The 18,941-nt window shown below is 36.6% G+C and overlaps 1 pseudogene; it reads left to right on the top strand.

Moving 5' to 3' along the window:
• Positions 1 to 3,755: 3,755 nt before the first annotated feature.
• Positions 3,756 to 5,555, top strand: LOC128950893 (putative RNA polymerase II subunit B1 CTD phosphatase RPAP2; annotated as a pseudogene).
• Positions 5,556 to 18,941: the final 13,386 nt, after the last annotated feature.

Genomic DNA, 18,941 nt, shown 5'->3' with positions numbered 1-18,941 from the left:
TCTTCAATTAATACAGCTGGATACAGTAACACATCTTCCTCTCTGCTGTGCTCTTAGGGTAAGAATTATTTCCTTCCTTCCTTCCTTCCTTCCTTCCTTCCTTCCTTCCTTCCTTCCTTCCTTCCTTCCTTCCTTCCTTCCTTCCTTCCTTCCTCCCTCCCTCCCTCCCTCCCTTTTCTTAGCAGCAAGGTGGAATCTATGAAATTAAAAATTTTCTCTCAAAACCAAAGCCCTGATTTGCTTCCAAATGCCAGCCATCAGTGTCTTCAAATAGCTTGTCTTAGAAAAAATCCAGAAACAAAATTACAAGTGCTGGGCTTTGCATCCTGATGTTAGGTAAGATTTTATCTCTTTAAAGTCTTTTTCTGCAGAGGCAGGGCTCTTGAACAAGAATCCAGTTCAGGCCTCTCAGGCCTCTTTACTCTCACTTCCATTTCTTTTTCACGGAATATAAACATTCTTCTCTAAATCCAGTGATCTTATTACTTTCACCAAGATTTTGATCTTTCCCTGTGGTATTTCCCTTTAGTCTTCAACTGTATTTAAACCAGTCTATTCAAAAACTTATGCTTAAATGTCTGGACAAATCTTGGGCAAAACTCTCTACCAGGGACACGGGCTTTTAGATATCATTGTTTTAACTCTATTATCCTGTTAAAGAAAAATGACAGCTCATTTAATATATGTTGGAGTTATCATTCCAAATACTTTTGACTCCAGGCTTTTGACTTTTACCTGACTCCAGACTGCAGCAGAACTTTCACTGACGTTGAACAGAGCTGTATGTATAGACTGAAAGCAGATAGTAGCCTTTTTCAGGATTAAATGTCAATCTGAACTCTAAGGTAGAGTTTGTCCCTCTTTCAATACAAGCTATAGTTAATTTACAAAATTCTGTTCAAATTTTGCAAGAAATTATGATATTTAGATGATGGAATGAATCAGCTGAGACTCCATTTTCTTCATGCAGAAAGCCAATTCTTTATTCACCAAGCTCATATTTATAGGAAGTGTCAGAAGGCACTGTGTTAAACTCAATTGGTCAGCAATACAGTGAAACTCAGTTCATTGGACAGTAAGGGCTATGGTATATGTCTATCAAATGTTCTCTCTCTAAATATATTTACATTTTTCCTTTGTGGGTTCTCATGGGACAAATCCTATTGTTTACACAGGTGCATTTGTTTTTCACCTTCAGAATAGATTGTTGTGTTAAACGAACTTCTCATTCTCAAAATAGCTTCGCATGGGAACTTGCAAATTGCTTGCTAGCTGCACTTAGAATAAACGATAGGCCAGCTTTGGCAATTTTAGCAGAGCAAGGCCAGATATCATAAGGCCTTTCTTTTATAACTCTTCTACATGTCTATGACATCTCACCCTTTGCATTAATTTAAAAGGGCTCATATGTTCTGATGCTAAAACAGCTTGCTCTTATGAGGTTATTATCTCATTAAGGTTATTACTGGTTATCTGTTAGATTTCAGATAAGATACATAAAAGACCAATTACAATCAATAAAACTTATCAACTTCTATCATGCCATTGACACAGGGTTTCGCAGCATAAGAAAGCAAAAGAATAATGTCTAATATCTCTTAGGGAAATAGAAATAAACGACTACTCTTTTGAGGTCCAAATAGTTGAGACTCAGGAGAAAGTTCATGAGCTGGAAATATTGATGTTTGACATCACTGAATGTCCTCCTGGATCCTGGAACAGCAAATAACTGAAGAAGGTTAGTAGGAACACTATACCATGATTATGAGATAAGGCTTTTGTCAGCAAATTGCCTCTGTAGTTTGCAGACACAACCATGTCTTGGCAGTCCTACTTCTGTTCCTGTTCTGGCCACGAAGGCTGCATGGTGTTTAGGGTTTTTCTCTTTCCACTGAGCTGCATTTTCTCAGAGGTGATCGGTGTCCGATTGAATGAACACGTGACCACTTCGAACATGCTGATGATAATCTGCAAGCACGCCCTCTCTTCAGGTCAATGAATCTATTAGGCTTTGCTGTTGCACATTCAAATGAGATTTAGATTTGACGATCTTTTTTTAAAATTTCTAATGTAAATATTGCATTACTCAAAATTTTTTGTCTAAATTTCTAATGTACATATTACATTATTTGGATGTTCTTAAGGCACTAAATTCCCCCTCTTTTCATTTTTTTAAAAATGGGACGCATGTCTTTGGTTCTGAGCATGAAGAAACATCAAGGTAAAACAATACATGTAGCAAACAAGAAACTGATAGCAATCAGAATAAGTCAGGTACAACAATTAAGAATATCTCAGATAATACACATAATTGATAATACCTGTGAAATTAGGTAATTAGGAATCTCTGAAATACTGTGCTATCATCCCAGAGTCTGCAAGCAGCTGACAAACCTCAATTTAATGAGGGCTTGGATAATTATTTCTGTATAATAATTCCCAAGCTCACTCTAAAAATAGGTTCAGCCATCATATAAAAAGGGTCAAATGGCCAAATCAAAGTGACTTGAATCCAGTTTTGATGCAGAAAACATCTGGGTTTATTGGCAAATTCTCCATCCAGGTAGAGCCAAGGCCTGGCCACTGCCCCAGCTCCAACTGGGAGGGAATTGCTTAAACACATTTTAAAACAAGGCTCTTAAGAATAGCAGTTATGAATAAAGGCCTTGGGGTTAAAGACTAATCAAACCATCTAGTAGCTGGATCCCTTCAAAGTTTCCTTCAGGACAGAGGTGCTTCAAATCCAGCAAACTGCTGGAGTGCTTCTATAATAATAACTCAGAAAAACCACTAGACTAGCAGTTAGGAGAAGGATTTCAATGAAGCTCAGATATCTTTCTTGGAACTCTGAAAAATACTTAAAATTATGAGACAGCATTGGGTCAAGCCATAGAACCAGTGCAGGGACTAGCCAGAGAGCTAACCTGGCCTAAGAGATGCAGAAGCAGCTAGAGAACAAAAAAGGATCCTGGAATGACACATTTTTTAGACAATTACTAAATTGTCTAAAAAATGTGTGAACACACTGTATCTTTTTATCCACAAAGAGGTGTTTGTCAGTGTTTCACCACAGCTGTTTTAGCCCGAGTTGTCTTATCTCTTAAAAGAAAAGAACTGTATATCTTACAACGTAGAAAAGTAATATTTAACTGTTTTAGATTGCAATGCAAGATGTAACCAGATATAGTCCATCAACATCTGTTAAAACTAGGTGGGGCAATTTTCTTTATCTCTTCTCTGACCAATCTTCCATCCAGGAGATATCTTCTGTTATTGAGTCTCATGCATGACTGATAAAATTACATCATCCCTCTTGGGAGGTGCTCTGCCCTGGGGGAGGAGCCAAGCATTCCTACCTGGATATAATCAGAGATTTGGAACACCACAGCAGCTTTCTTCCACTGGTTTCCCAGAGGAAGACCAGACATTTCTACACCACCATTGGACCTTCAGTGGAAAACTACAACCTTCTACAGGATCACTGCTCCAACAGAACCACACCTGTCACTGCAGGAGAATTTCAGCCTCCATTCAATTGGACTGCTACCAACACCCTGACCAACAGGTGTCTGGTTGTATTTTAACTTTGTCTGCTTGAAAAGTAAATTTTTTTTTCATGAGCTAATTATTTCTAAACTTTAAAGAACTGCTGCAGATAAAATTGAAGGTTATAGGACTTAGTTAAAACATAAAATTAATTGCTGCAAAGAATCTTGGGAGAAGAGAAGAGCCATGGGCTGGGCAGAGCAGTGGTGATGGCGATGATGGTGGCTGAGATGGGCAAGCCCCATTGGCAGCACACAGGAAATAAGCCTTGAGCTGCTCAGAAAAATGAAGATACTGCTCAAAGGAAAGCAGTTCTGGAGGCTGCACGGAGAAACTAGATTGAATGTGAGAAAAAAAGCATTGCCTATGGTTGAGCAGCTCCTGGAAGAGGACATTGCTGAAGAGTTCCTTCTAAATTGTGGAAAATGTATTACTCCACTATAAAAACGTTGTTGATGAGAGGTCTATCATCAAACTCTGTGGTTATCCTCTATGTCACAATAAATTGGAAAATATGCCAAAGTAGAAGTACAGAATTTCAATAAAAATGAAGAGAATTTATTATGTCACTGAAAGAAAGTGCTTTTGCAGCAACTTTTTAGAGCATCTAAATATTTTGAAGCTCAAATTTCCAAAAGTCCAGTGTGGAAGAGAGAAGAAAAACCACAAGACATAGAGCTGCTGAAGGAGGGGTGGTGGAGTGGACAGTCTGCAGAAGAGGTGAAACTGTGTGATGAAGTAATTAAAGCATTTGACATTGAAAATCCTAGGATATCTTCAGATCCATGTGAATCTTGTTCTCATCACACAGCCAATGACAGCAGTGCTGATACTGAACAAAGATTTATTTCTTCTGTCCTACTAGGAAGTCAGTCAAGTTTAGCCAATTTTGCACAGCAATTGCAAAGAAAATTGCATCCTCAAAAAGAACCCTGCTCAGAAAGTCCATGCTAGCCCTAAAACTGAAAATGCAGATGTGGTAGAAGCCACTGGAGAACTCTTATTGTAAATTAGACACTCAGGAAGAAAGGCATACTTGTTCTGTTCATAATGAAGTAACTGCAGCACCTTCAGACAATACTGCTCCTGGAAAATCAAATGCTTCAGAAATCTTTGAAAATACTCGTGGATCACAGAGAGTTTTTCTAGGTATGAGCAAAAGAGAAGCAGAACATCTTAAAAGAACACTAGGGAACTCAACAGAACATAAAAACCCTGAACTGAGGCATCCAGTTAATTCCAAAGGTAGTTTACTAGAAGTGCTTAGGCAAACACTTATGGAATGGAGAACTGAGGAAACTAAAATTTCTCCATGGCTCAAACTATACTTCTTTGTGCTCATCAGAGTGCATAGCATCTGTCAACCAGGAGACTGAACAACTTGATGAGGATGACTTAGATACAGCTGTTCACCTCAACACTGCTGTTGTAGGGGAGTCTGAAACCACTCTTTACCTTTCACATGCTCAGGTGGAATAGTTAAGCCTGTGCCTAGTTATGAAAAATTAAAAAAGAAACAGAGTTCCTAAAACTCAGAGTAAAAGAGTTCTATAAAGGAAGATGCATCTTGGCTGAAGAGGCAGCGACACAAGCACAAGCAGGGGAATATCCAAGCAAAGACAAAGTGGATCAACAGGAAGATCTCACCTTCCCACTTGTGGATTCAAATGCACAAATGCAGATTGGAAACCCATTCGTCCTTGAAAACCTTAAGAGAAGCATTATCCACAGTTTTGGGCCTTCTTCAGTTTGCTTCAGGTGATGTTTACACAGAACAAAAAAATCTTGTCCAAACTTTGCAGTTAACAAACAGAAATACTATTCACAAAATGCCTGAATGGACTCTCATTGCTATTGTTTTGTTATCTGTATTGTCACAAACAATTCCACTTTTCAAGAATACTCAGACAAACCCAATGTACACACAGTTCCTGACCATATTACTGGAAGAACTGCTTTTCAAAAATGAAGATCTGGAAAGTTTAACAAAGATATGTAGAATGGACTGACAACTTGAATGGTCAGTCAGCTTTAAGCTACTTTGTGCGTCTTAAAACCATGCTGTTTAACCACTGGTTAACCATGGGTTTAGTTTTCAGTATTTTCTAAGTAGATACAGTAACTACACATTGTATCAGCTGGAGCAGAAAATGCGTGAAGCACATTTCATAAGGCCTTTCTTTTATAATCCTTCTACCTGTCTATGATGTTTAGGTCAGATAAGTGCATCTCTTGTCTTACCCGCAGTTGAGATATGTAAGTACTTTTACAGAATTATTATTAAATTACTGAATTATGAGTAAGAGAATGCCTTAAAAATCTTTTAGGTCTAGAATGTATATAAAATAAGTAAAAGTTAGTAACCGAAATCCAAACACAGCTCCACATAATCTAAAATAGTAATTAATCTATTGCCTGTTCATGACTGAGCATGCTTTAGTTATTTACATTTTTAGTGCTCTCCAGTAATGTACAGCAGTCCACTACAACAATAAGAAATTACAAGAGCTCTTCCACATATAAAAAATGAAGTGATGAAGAAAAATACATAAAATATGTTCTAATGTTCTTTAAAAGGAGGCATAATACATCTGCAGGAACAAAAAATTAATAATATAATCAAATAATAAGTACATAGGTTTCTCAAGTCTATATTTTGCTACCTCTATTTTATACCATTTGGGTTACACTGGTAAGCAACATGAGAGTATTTCTGACTATCAACTCCCTGATGGCTGGGAGCAAAAAATATAGAGCCAGACTATTTCAGTGCCAGGGCAAGAGACAATGGATATAAATTCAAACATGCTTAAATGGAGAACAACTTTTTCACTCTAGGAATGGTCGAACACTAGAACTGGTAGCCCAGAGCAGATATGGGCTCTCCATCTGTGCTGATTTTCAAAATTCAATTGAACTTGGTCTTTATCAGTCTGGTTTAGCTGATCTTCCTTTGAGTGGCAGGTTTGAACTTGATTGGACCTCTCCAGACGTCCCTTACGACTGGAACCATTCTGTGATTCTGTAAGAACTCATTGAGAAAGAAAAGGAATTAAAGCATAAGGCCATTACCTCACTTCAAAATAGACCTCTATTCTAATGGGAAGGCAATGAATGAATACACAGCTGTATCCATGACTATTTTTGGAGGTCATGGTATTTACATGGAGAGTAATTCCAAGACGATCTTCAAATGGGTAGCTGAATTTAAGTAATAAACACATGCAAGTCTACTTGAGAATAAGGTTTCCTTTTTTTGCTCTCATAGTCTAGACGGGGAAATAGAAAGTACAAGAGCATAACTATTGAACTGAGCCTCTAGAGTTCAGAATGAAAACACATACTAAATAAAATACACATGCTGCTGATACTAAAATTATCTATAATAATTTTGGTTGGAGTGCTATCTTCCTGAGGCAACAGGCTGTTTGTAACAACTCTTGTCAGAAATCAGAATTCATTTGTACATTTTTGATTAGTGACACATATTAGAGTTTCATTTTCTTCTTTGTACTTAAATTGCATTTTGCCTAGGGCATTCACTTAAGATAGAGTTCATTAAAGTATGTTATTCCGTTTTGTCTTTTCTGGAGACTGCAAAAAAAAAAAAAAAAGCTATGCTCAGAAGTGAAAGGCTTTGATACGTAATTTATTTTGACAACTATACTGTTAGAGCAGCAAGGTAAGAAAAGCTATTTTAACAGGGGTTACACAAAATCAAATTTTTCTATTTGCATTACAACAAAGGTCATATATCTGAAAATATTTTGTTTATCATATGGCAAAATATTTTATTTGTCATGGGCATATACATAAAATTATTAAAACACTTGGGCATATATTTGAAAAATAATTTGAATTTTACTGCATCATTTTTCAATATGCATTATTTTTAAAAAGCCAGTTAAATTTTTTCAGTGTGAAAAGATTTGGAGGGTTACAGTTAATTACATATTTTTTTAGATTGCAAAATTTCTTAAATCTGGTCAGAAATGGTATGCCATTTAAGTAGCCTATTCAAAGGAAAAAAATTTGAAATGGTTCTGAAAGGCAGAAAATTTATATTTGTGAAGCAAACTGGCTTTTATTTTTAAAACGTACTCTCCTACAGCTTGTATAATTTGATTCTTAATGATCTGAACGACCATTGTGAGGTTATGCTCCATTCACCACAGTGAAATGGGGAATTAGGTACAAACATTCAAAGCCTCAGTGTAAAATTCCATTTGGAAAATCAAGAATAGGAATACGTATAGTCTAAGATCTATTTTGTGTATTTATAATTATTAAGGCACTTAAAAGTAATATTTTGTTTATTTACTTTGCCTAAAATCTCTAAACAGATAGGCAATATGACAGACTTGGCAGATGTCCTGGAGGAAAATACCAAGACTACAGTTCTGGGTGTCATAACTTCAAGTTATGCTAGAGAGCCTCTGAGGGAAGAAACTCCTCGCTGACACTTGGGTCTCATTCAAAGTGTTGAGTTCTAGAGCTGCTTGAAACAGTGACCACAATATACGTGAGAGAAACATTTTCCAGGCCTACAAAAGGAACCAAAAAAAAGGAAGAAATAAATGTAAAGGGATATCTGGTCATATATGGGGCTTTCAGACCATCACTTAGAACTAGAGACTGAGCCTGTGAGCCTGGATCAACCAGAAGGAGATGAGGTTAAAGGCTACAGGTATGTGAGGAGAAATTACAAGCACGACATGGTTTTAAGCCAGGGGAAATAGCCACAGGTTACAGTTTGGGAGCTCAGGTTAACTCGAAGGAAAAGATGCATTTCTACTGGGGTGGTAGCACAGCACATGACACAGGGGAGTGTAGAATCTGCATTCTTTGAGGTTTTTAAGACCCAGCTAGCCAAAGTCACAGTGACAAGATCTCATGTTGACAAAAATTCTATTAGAGGCTGGATATTGGATAAAACAACTTCCAGAAATTTCTTCTGAACATTATGCTGTGATTCTGTAAAGGAAATCAAAACTAAAACAAACAAAAAAAGCCACGGATGGACAACTTAGCTGTAACTGAAAAGGAGACCTCTCTCATTTTAGTGATCTGACAGTGCAGGTTGTAAGTCTGGGCTTGCCTTGGTTTCAGCTTGGTTTTATGTTATTTGGATTGGTGGCTAGCGGCCAAGTGATCAGTGAGGCCAGCATTTTCAGCATTTTATCTACAATCCTCTAAGGTTCCTTGACTATTTCTTTCAAATCCCCAAAAGGTGAGGGAGTAAAGCAAGTAGCAGTATCTATTCTGTATCTCTGCTGGGCGGTAGACATTGATTTTCAGACAGACTTTGTCTTTTTTACAGGCAGTTACAGAATGCACAGTGGAGTATCACTATCATTAAAATGATTAACTTCTGTAAGATCCAACCGATTTTTCTTTTATTTCTAATGAATTTCACTTTTTCCTGGCAATTTGACACAAATCATTGTATCCCTTTGGCAGTGATTCTTGCTTACTAGGTTAATCATTACAAAGGTAAGAAAAGCATTGTTACAATTACACTTGCTACTCCCTTTCTAATACACAGAGGAACTTGTTTGTTCTCTGTTCACCCATGGGTCAATGGCTTTATGCAGGAAACACTAAGTCTCAGTTCAAACTTATTATCTTACAAAATTGTTCATTTGAATGAACAGGCAGTCTCAAAATGAGCTTATCAGAAGCAGTTGGTGAAAAGTGACTGTGTAAGCCTGTCCATCTGTCTGGAAACACAATGTAAACCTTATAACAACACTTATATCTGATTTACATCCAGATGGACTTCTCTTGTACCACATTAGGTAAGAACTAACAATTTTAAGTATATGCATGAGCAAGTCTTAACTAGTGAGTTTAAAACCACTCAGCTTGTGTTGTTTCCTCCAAGTCTGCCACCTTAATTTCAAAGATAAAAGTACAGAGTACTTCAAGCATGAAATGAGTGAACTGACATCAAGAAATAAAATTTTCCATTCAACTTCTGCTATGAATAATAAAGTGATTGAATTTCTTTTGATGTAAGGCACCAAATTGCAAGACTGAAAAGCCCTACGCAGTTATAGAGGGACCATTCCTATTTATATCGAAAGACGGGATTGTCAGAAAAACTGAGTAAAATTCACTGAGCAAGTTTATTGAACAACTTACTCAAATACTGTTATGGTGCCCCAAAATCAAAGAACAAGCAGACATCTAGATCAACTTACAGATATAATCAGGAGTTTCAATCACTTCTATCTGCTGCTGAAAGATGCTTCTCTCACCAAAATTTTTCACACCATTTAGCAGCTCCAAAATGCATAGAAGAGTTTCTCTGAGTGATGATTTTCAATGTAGAAAGAATGAAACCTTGAAAAAGTGTATTGAGGTGCATTAGGGTGGTACATCTTTATGACAAGAAACTTTATACAACATTGCGTTACCAAGAATATTTGAAACACAGATCATTTAAAAAAACCAAAAACCTACACAAGCTATTACAAAGAAATTTATCACAGATAGTTTTATTAACATTACTGAAATAAAATGTCATATATCTGAATAATACATTTTAAGAGGTTTTTTTTTTATTATATGCATTTCTGTCAGCTAACATTCCATGTCACTAAATTCCAATGTTTATTTGTAAACAAACTGGTCTTCAACTGATCTATTAATAACAAGAAAAGCTAAATATAGGCTTGTGAAAAACCCCAAAGAAAAGACATATATTTTCACAGTATTTTGTGTAAAACATTCTCAATAAATATCAATATTGCAATATTAGTTTGGTTTTTTTTGCTTGTGCAGAAGTAATAGAAAAATTTCAATATGCCTTTCCAACTTAAAAAAACTCTTTTTTTTTTCTATAAAGATAAAATATTTCAAGTTGGCAGTGCTTGAAACATTCTGAAAAATAACAAATCAAAACTGACATAGTTAATGCAAAGAAAAGAAGCCAAAGTGGGATATGCAATTTCTTTTTTGCTGACTTGTACAGAAGCAAACATCACTCTGTAATGATGCATTATGACACAACATAACAGGGAATAAGAAAGAGGAAGAGGGCAAATGCTGGGCTGGAATTCTTCCTGCAGCATTACCACAAGAGTCAAAGGCACTCACTGATTCCTTTTCTTTTCTTCTTTTTTTTTTTTTTTTTTTTTTCCCCTTAGGATAAGCACAAATCATCTCAACAGCTCAATTGCCAGTGTTAGTGAACATGGAAATCATAAAGTAATACTTAGTAACACTGTGAGGAACCCTGAATTGAATGAGAAATGAATATATAAATATATTACAAAAAGAAGCAGATTTGTTTGCATGTTAGATTGGTGTGCAAAATATATAAGTAAAAATTTTGAGAACACTCTATCTCCAAAGCCAAAACCAACTTAATTTTAACAAATTTTTAAAGATCTTTCAAAATAAATTTGGCTATAATTAGAGGTATGAATTAGGTAGGTATGTTTCTGAAGGCCCATTTGTATGCTTTTTGAGGATATTTTACAAAACTGTGGAAATTACTTTTATGAAAGAATATTATCCTAGCAGAATAATTTCTTTTCATGATTTGGAGGTAATAGTTAATGACATTTGTTTTCAGATTTTCAAAGCAGCAGAAAATGCTAGGGTTTTGCGTCCTTTGCTTACTTGGATGCAGCTCTGGGGTCACATCTGCAATTTCAGATGTACATCAATTAGTAAACAGCAGACAACAAAGTGAGTGTGTTGTGCTGTACAGGTACAGGAACCATCCAGATCAGCTGCTGTGACAGCATGAGAATCAGGTTAGTGTCCTACATGCAGACATTGTATAGAAACTTTCATTTTAGGTGCTAAAAGGAGGTGGGTCCAAACCATCCAACTTTGGTTTTCTTTGGTACTCACTTAGATGGGTGAAATGATATCAGAGGAAAGTTTGTATGGCAATGAAATTAGAAAGATTTTACAATTGTAGAGAGAATCCGTTAGTACTGTACCATTCAGGTATTCTGCAGGACTCTAGGATGACATATGAGCCCTACTTTAAGCTCAAAGTAGATTGCAGAAAAAATGGGGGAAAAAAATAAGACACACCTATTTAGTAAGTTATATTTAGAGACTTGATCTAAATCACTCAATTTCAATTTACCTCAGTACTGAAAATCATGGCATCAGTACATTTTATTGTTTAAAACCATACAGAATTATAAAAAGTATTTTTTTATTTTGAGCTTTTTCCCCAGAAAGAAGGTTCAACAGAAGTTCTGTTAAATTTATGAATTAAATGTCCTTAAATCCTTGAAAAATGATGCAAAGTTTTAACACTTCAGAGAGTATCATAGCTTTTAAGGATAAATTTAGATTTTAAAATAATTTTTGGCAAATTAAGTTTAAAAGAAAATTACTTTGACCTATCAAAATTAATTATGATCATGTTAGATCATGTTATGGGATCAGACCCCTAGCCCAAAGAATGGTCAGCTAGCACAAGCTGGTGAGGAGCAGCTTCAGTTGGGTTTTCAATGTCTCCACAGATGGAGATTCCACATCCTCTCATCAATACCTGAATTAGAGGTGCTATATATGCTCTGATTCCAGGCTGGATTTATCCATTTTGTTTGAGGTTGCAATAAGAGAACTATATTGAAAGCTCTCTTACTTTCATTCGAAGTAAAATAGCCTTGAGCCTGCACAAATTTCTTTAGGTGCAGATTTCTTATTGATCTACTATTTTGATGTAGCAAAAAAACAAAACTAAAGCTCAAATTATTTATGGAGTCTTAGAATTGTGTGCCCATGATAGAAACACTTTATAAAGTGCTGTCGTTTTCCTTAGAAACTGATATTCATTAAATTACCTAGAAACTGATATTCATGAAATTGCCTATCATTTAACTGTGGCAGAATTTAAAAATAAATTAATTAAATATCTTGTGTAAAGTTAGAAAGAAATAAGAGTGATGAAGATATCTTTGTTTGAGTGCCTGTAGGGAATAATCAAGATGAAGAATATATTAGAATAAACACCACACAGACTATAAAATGCATAATTAGCTATTCTAGAGATACAGTAAGAAAAACAACCTATCTAGTCAAATCCTTATCTATTTTAAATGAGATAAACATTGAAATTTTTCTTGTTTGGACCAGATGTACAGGATTGATTTTAGTGGTGCTTTAAAAAAATTCAGTCCTTCCTAGAAATAACTGTAATTTAATGGTTGAATTTTATTCTAAACTTATTTCAAGAGTCCATTTTTAATGAAAGCAAAAGGTCAATTTAATAATCTTGAATTTGAAGAATAAATGAGACAATGAATGGTTGCCTGGAGTTTTTATGCCTCACCAGATACAGCTTAGAGTGATAAAGTGTAAATAAACCAAAGTAATTGTGAAATCATTGACAATTTAAGGGAGGAAAACCACCGTAATTAAAGAACTTTTATCTACCTTAGACATATGCATTGATTATCTATTGAAAACACTCCAAATTACTTGGGAGAAGGAGAAAGAAGGCTTGTTTTCTTCATGTTTTTTGTTTTAATTCATGAAAGTGGTTTACTTGGAGTAAAGACTTCAGATCCCATATTCAGCAATAGACATCACTCTGTCTCTCCTGCTGCTCACACTTCAAAATTTAAAGTTAGGTAAAATACATTTTCAATTGATTCAGTAATGGCTTTGCACAGACAGAATTCAGGTTTCATAGAAAAGGAAGCTCATTAAATGAATTAATAACACCCAAAAATTTGTAAATAATATTTTTAAATTAAATTCCTGTAGATAACTCAATCATAAAAATATGCTTATGGGAAAAGATCATTAGATCACCAGAAAAAAAAGCATCCTTTGAACGTATCATACTAAGTGATGAATGGACTGTATCAAAAGTTAGTGAGGTGAACAGCAGCAGCAGCAGCAGCAGCAGCTGCAGTAAGTTCTGGGGAGTGAACATTGCAATGGGTTGGGCACGGGGTGGAATGGGTTGGAATTTGGGGAACCTGAGTGGAGAACCTGCCAAGAGCCAGCAGTGCTGGCAGGGAAGGCGGATGTGGTGAGGGCATGGCCAGGGGCAATGAGAGATTTAAATGAGATTAAAGAGGCTCCTGGGAGCGCTATGGACAGGGACAGCCCAGGAACAGGTGGGCTGTGGCTGTTCTCACAGGAGGAGACAGGCATACTCCCTACCCCAGGGACAAGCTCAACTAGTGGTCATCACCCACCCAGACAGAGCAGACCCAGCACCCAGACAGAGCAGACCTGGGGAAAAGCTTTATCTATTCCTTCCTCTAGAAGGAATGTGGCAACCCAGAGAGAACACCCACATAAACATGCAGCTATCAAAATCTCCATCTGCAGGGAATGCCCAGCTTCCCAGCTTTGGGGAGTGCCTCAGGGCAGTCATTAGCATCATTAGTATATTACAAAATATTTTTTTTGTTCTTGTTATAGGTTGAGGTAAAATTAAATATTACAAGATAAATTGTGAGGGGCGGGGGGGGAAGCTTTTTAGATGTATAATTTTCTTTTTAGTTTAATATTTCGGTTTGCTCTGTTCCTTAGTCAGAAAAATCCACTTTCCCAAAGTTTATGTTCAGAAAGTTCATTAGGAAAAATTTTGTGTCCATCAGAGTTGTCAGAAATCTTCATATCTGCGTGGAATACCTCTGTTTCAGTAAAAGAAAACTCACTTCAAACCTTTTTGATCCTGAAGAGATTCTTCCAATGACTTAGGAGGGTATGTAAATGTTTCACTGGAATCAGCACAAAGAACAAAACTTTCATCTAGAACTGAAGGCTTTGAGCAAGAAGAAATAATTTTAGTTTCTATTAAAATTCAAGTACATTTGAGTTACACAATAGCAGCATAGTAGAAAAACTATGTGTAAACTTTTATTTTTTCATTAACTAAGACAGATATATCACACCTTTAACCAGGAATGTTTCTTTTATCCTTGAAGAAATTAGCAGATGTTTTTCAGTTGTAGCAAGAAAGCTTATTTATAATTGTTATTCTCTGCCTATATGAGCTCATAAAGTTTACAATAAATCTACCTTTTTCCCCTTGCAAGATATAATTATCAAGCCATGGTATCAAATAGCTTAAAATTTATGGAATTTTTCCAGGCAATGGTAGGAAATACAATCATATTTTACAATCCAATAAAAAATAACTAGGCAGCATCTCTTTTATAGATAAAACATTGCATCTTTATTGTAATATCATTACCCCAAAACATCTAAACTCTATTTTGCTAGCAGATTTCGGATATAGCCGAGAACAATTCCGCTGCTTGAATACATACGGCCGTGTACGCCCTCGCGCAAAATTGTCTCTGACTTTCTGTAGCTACTCTCTTCTGATTTAGAATTCTAAATGAAAACACTACTAACCAACACCATATTTGACAGTTGTACAAAATGTTGGTGTTTAGCTAAACTTTTGCCTCACATAGGGGGGCTATGTAGCACTGTAAGTGAAAAACAGGTTTGAGACTAGTGAAATTGGACAACCACAAGTCTATGGGGCCTGATGCCATGCATGTGTCCAAGGGTTCTGATGGAACTGGCTGGTGTTGTTGCCAAACATCATATTTAAAATGTCATGGCAATATAATTTCCCCAAGGACTGGAAAAATGGGAGCATAGCTCCTATTCTTAAAAAAGGGAGAAAGGAAGATCTGGAGAACTACAGATCAGTAAACCTCACCTCTGTGTGTGTTCAGATCATGAAGTAGGTCCTCATGGAAGCAGTGTTAAAGCACATCCAAGACAAGGAGGTGATCTGAGACAGCCAGCGTGGCTTTATGAAGAAAAAATTGTGCTGACCAGGAGGGTGCCTTCCATGATGAAGCAACTGCAATGTTTGAAAAGAGAAGACCAACCTAAAATTCTGCAAGGCCTTCGACATGGTCGCACTTCACATTCTTATCTCCAAGTTGGAGAGACATATATTGGTAAGGTGGACTATTTGGTGGGTAAGAACTTGACTGGATGGACACAGCCGGTGAGTTGCAATCAATGGCTCTGTATCTAGGTGCAGGCTGGTGACAGGTGGTGCCCCCGGGCTCTGTCTTTGGGCCGGTGCTCTTTAATATCATTACCAACAATATAGACAGAGAGATGGAGTGCACATTCCGCAGGTTTGCAGGTGACCCAAAGCTGGATGGTACACTTGACATAGTAGAAGGAAAGGATGTCATTCAGAGGGAGCTGGACAAACTTGAGAAGTGGGCTTGTGGGAACTTCATGAAGTTCAAGAAGTCCAAGTGCAACGTGCTGCACCTGGTTCAGGGCAATCCCAGATATCAGCACAGGCTGGGGAAAGAACTCACTGGTAGCAACTCTGTGAAGAAGGATTGAAGGGATCTCATGGATGAAATGCTGAACATGAGCCAACAGCGTGCCAGAGAGCATGCCAACCCCAGAAAGCCAACTTCATCCTGGAATCCATCAAGAGATGAATGGCCAGCAGGTTGAGAAAGGTGATTCTCCCCTTCTTCTTGTGAGATCCCACCTGGAGTGTTTCACCCAGATCTGGGTCTTCAGCATGAGAAAGACATGGACCTGTTGGAACAAGTCCAGAGAAGGTCAACAAAGATGATCAGAGGGTTGGAGCACCTCTCCTATGGAGGCAGGCTGAGGTAGTTGTGGTTGTTCAGCCCAGAGAAGAGAAGGCTCTGGGGACATCTTAAAGCCTTCTAAGTACTTAAAGAAAGCTTATAAAAAAGAGAAAGGATTTTTTTTTTTTACATGGGCAGATAGTGATAAGACAAGAGGATATGGTTTTAAACTGTAAGAGGAAAAATTTAGATTGGAGTTTAAAAAGAAATTCTTTGCTGTGGGGGAGGTGAGGCACTTGCATAGGTTGCCCAGAGAAATTGTGGATGCCCTATCCCTGGAAGTGTTCAAGTCCAGATTGGATAGGACTTTGAGGAACCTGGTATTCTGGGTATTATCCTGGCCCATGGTGGGACAGTTGGAACTAAATAATATCTAAGATACCATCCAACTCAAACCATTTTATGTTTCTACAAGTAAGCGAGCTGCAAGTGACCCACCAAAATGGTTGCAATATTGAGGCTCCATGTCACAAAAATACAGCTCTGGAATATTCTCCCTCTGCCTTTATTTGATTTTTTTGTTTGTTTTGTTTTAAGACAAGTCTCCCTCTTTAAGAATAGAAAGAAGCAAAACTGTCACCTCAGCAATATTTGCTTCTTAGGTAAAGCAGTTCAACATATATGCATAAAAATTGTGTGCTTCTGCATGTTTTAAGATCTTACATATATATAAAAACATATATATATATACATATATATAAAAGATGGAGGAAAAATCATGAGAGTCACATTTAAGGAATTAATAGCTATACTGAATTGTATAAGGATTATATTAAAAGTCACAGACAATCAGTAAATATTAGTAGGGATTTCCTGGATAGAACTCTATGTAAAAGGGTCCCACTGTTTCAGAGAAAATTTTGCATTTTGTAAAGGTTTTCATTTTCTAGATTTTTGCTATTCCTAGTCATTAGTTTCCTAATTTTTTATCAATTGCTGTTCTTATAATAGATCATAAGAGTTAGCATTCTGCAGCAAACTCAATTCATTCTGTTGTTGCATTGAAATATGATACATGTATGTCAAATGATTATCTGATAGCTGTAGACCTAGTTCTTCAGAATTTTTCACAGTATTCTATATCAGTTCAAAAAAAGTTTAACATGACATTTCAAAGTGCTACACAACACACTACTAGCTTAATAAAAATTAAAAGTTTGCTGAAAACCCTCAAAAATAAAGACATATTAATTTAGACATTTTTTGAATAGCAGTACTGCAAGGTCTGCTTGTTTTTATTAGATACTGGCACAGTAAATGATGCTGTTATCAAGACTGATTACATTCCTTGCAGAGTTGATTCTGCTAAAATATTTATTGATTGGTAAAAAAGAGTTGGGAGAAAATGGCAGTAAAAAGAATAGGAAAGAAAAAGCAATGAGTTGATTCAGAGTTTCATGTGTAAAAAGATAGAAGGAAATATTTGTTCATTTGGCAGAGATATTTTTTTTTCTTAAAAACTTCTCTAAAATTACTCTCTTAAAGTCTGGGATTTCTAAAAGTAGAAATTTCCTGCAGCAATGAGTGGAGCATGATATTCTGAATCTCATTTGCAGTGAGGATACTTCTTAGTCCTATGGACTCAGGGAAGATTCTATTTTAGATTTTATTGTAGTTTCATATTTGCAAAGAAGGTTAAGGTATTCTCAGGCTCATGAATTGCTGCTCTTCCATATTGGAAGTAATAACATTATATATTCTTAAATGGTCTTAGGAATCCCATAAATATGCAAATGAAACAAATTCTTCAAATTAAAAATAAAGAAAATTCTTCAAATTAAAAATAAAGAAAAAAGCAGGTGGGGAGAAAAGGAGGTGGATGGGAGAAAACATGTTATAAGGTTTTTTTTTTTTTTTTATTTCTCATTACCCTACTCTGATTTGTTTGCAATAAATTAAGTTAATTTCCCCAACCTGAGTCTATTTTGCCTGTGACCACAATTGATCTCTCCCTGCCCAGGGATGTCAACCAACAATCCATTTGTTACATCTTTTTCTCCTGCCAAGCTGAGGAGGGCAGTGATGGAGCAATTTTGGTGGGCCCCTGATGTCCACCAAGGGTCAACCCACCACATATTCATAATTAAAAAATAAATGATTAAAGTGAAATTAAATTAAAAATACTTTTAAAAATAAAGAGTGACACACACACCAGCCCTCTTCCCTCTCCCTCCTACCCCCATAATTATAAGAAAATGCAGATTATGGCAGACTTAATTGTCCTTGCACAGAATAAGGAATTTGTGGGTACTACTCTCAGACCTGATCCTGTTTGGCTGGCTCCTCATCCTGTATCCTTTGAAAGCAAGGACAGTTGTCTGTACTGTTTTTGTGACTCCTCAGCTTCCCATGCAGAGCAGCCAGCCCTTGCTGCTTACTTCCAGTTATAGCAAATTGCCATCATCTCTCCCTCATTTGGTGCTGGAGGAGGATGATGGCATTTCTGGAGCAGGTTCTTCATCCTTAGTCTTGGATTCCACCTGAGAGTTTTTCATGTTTCCTCACAAATCTGCTTACTTTTCATCATCTCTCAGGCAGACTGGCAAATGTTAGCAAAATCTTAGCTATGGCATTTATAGAACGGCAGCTGAAGCAGGTGAGGCCTCACTGTCCACTTGGCCACTAGCCACCAATCCAAATAACATAAAAACAGCTGAAACCAAGGCAAGCCCAGACTAACCCTGACAACCTGCTCTGTCAGGTCATGAAAATGAGAGAGGTCTCCTTTGTTTTCATTTACAGCTAACTTGTCCACCTGCGGCTTTTTTTTGTTTTAGTTTTGATTTCCTTCACAGAATCCCAGCATATTGT

This window comes from Melozone crissalis, unplaced genomic scaffold (genome assembly GCF_028551555.1).
Source record: "Melozone crissalis strain CALT ecotype California unplaced genomic scaffold, PUWL_Pcris_2 ptg000006l_1, whole genome shotgun sequence".
In the NCBI taxonomy this organism is placed as follows: domain Eukaryota; kingdom Metazoa; phylum Chordata; class Aves; order Passeriformes; family Passerellidae; genus Melozone; species Melozone crissalis.
Note: the sequence above shows the minus strand (reverse complement) of the source record. Positions and strands in the feature narration are given on the sequence as shown.